Below are 1,582 nucleotides of genomic sequence, written 5' to 3' on the forward strand. Positions count from 1 at the left end.
GGATTAGATGATCATTAAGGCATCTCTCAGCTCTAAATCCTGTGGTCTCTTATTTCTGATTTTGGACCTTCTCTTCTTCCTTCCTCTCTTACCCAAATGAATCTGGAAACTTTATAAATTAAATACAAATCTAAGTATCTTGGTATGAATGAATCTCTATGCACATTTTTATAATATTAATAAAGCTTTTCAAAGGATTATATTATAATTATATATATAATTGTAATATCTTATAATATAATAATATAATATAATTATAATATATTATATAATTATATATATAATTATAATATATTATATATCTAGTGATATAATATATCTTTGAAAATCAAGACTGTGTCTGGGAATAATGACAGCTGACATTTATCTAGAACTTTAATGTTTGCAAAGTGCTTTACAAACTTTGTTTCTTTTGATCATCACCACCACCCTGTGAGGTAGCTGTTATTATTAACCTCCCCCTTCCCCTTTTTTTAAACATATGACAGTGGAGACCTCCTTCAAGATAGAAATCCAGTAAGGCTTATCCTGATGTCTTTACAGTGTAAAGGTCTCTATTTATACAAATTCCCTCTGTTTCTTTAACCTTTTTCTTGAGAGGTATTTTCCCCAAACTCAGTCTACTTCCTCCTCAGAGAAGCATAGGGATTTTTCCACAGTGACACAGTTAAAAAGTATCAGAAGCAAAACCAGAACCCATGTCTTTCTTTTATTTTAATTTCGCTGCCCTTTCCATCATATTATGCTGCCTCCTTTTTTTTTTCTTCTTTTTGTCCTAATCTGTTCCTCTCTTCTGTGGTCTCATATGTGTAGTGATAGGACCGTATTTCAGAGCCATAACTAAATTAGAGTGATCAGAGCTCTGTCTCAGGGTGCTGACACGAAGGAGGGGGTGCTTGTGAGGAGAATATTTCATCTCCAATACGGTTTGAAGACCAAGTCTTTATTTCCTGTGGTCTTTGCTAGACTATGCCACATAGAGGGACCTCATTCCCTTGCTCAGCCTTAGACTCTCAGTCCTAGGGGCTTTTACGATGACACCTTTCTCCATGGGTCAGATTCTCTTGGGGATTGGTTGCCCCATCTTATTTTAACTGCCCACACAGTTAGACTGGCCTCTTCAGTGCCATTCTTCCTACTCTTTTCCCCAGACAGAGGAATTCGTAGTTATGACTGTACTATATTTTAAATCACTAATGATTTCATCTGTTCCTTCCCCACTTCTTCTATCTCAAACTGGGGCATAAAGTCAGCTAGGCTCGCCTTTCTTGAACCTTTCATTACACAATGAAAGGAAAGGGAACAGGAACTTTTGCTTACTCCTTTTCATTGGTTGCTGATCCTTGAACCTGTTAGAGTCCCCCAAGCTTGAAAAATGAGGTGTCATCTTTCCAATCCTTACAGTAGGCATCTTAAATGGTTTTCTCCTGGAACATCAGAGAAATTTCAACAATGCTTTTGTGCTCTGTAGGTCATCCCTTTCCCGTCACATCAATAGGAGTGAAGGGAAGGGAAATTCCGCCAAGCTGCAGTGGATGACAGTGAAAAGAGACCCTAAGGGTGTAAGGACCCACATGACTCA

This window comes from Vombatus ursinus, unplaced genomic scaffold, assembly GCF_900497805.2.
Source record: "Vombatus ursinus unplaced genomic scaffold, bare-nosed wombat genome assembly UNPS02014805.1, whole genome shotgun sequence".
NCBI classification, from domain to species: domain Eukaryota; kingdom Metazoa; phylum Chordata; class Mammalia; order Diprotodontia; family Vombatidae; genus Vombatus; species Vombatus ursinus.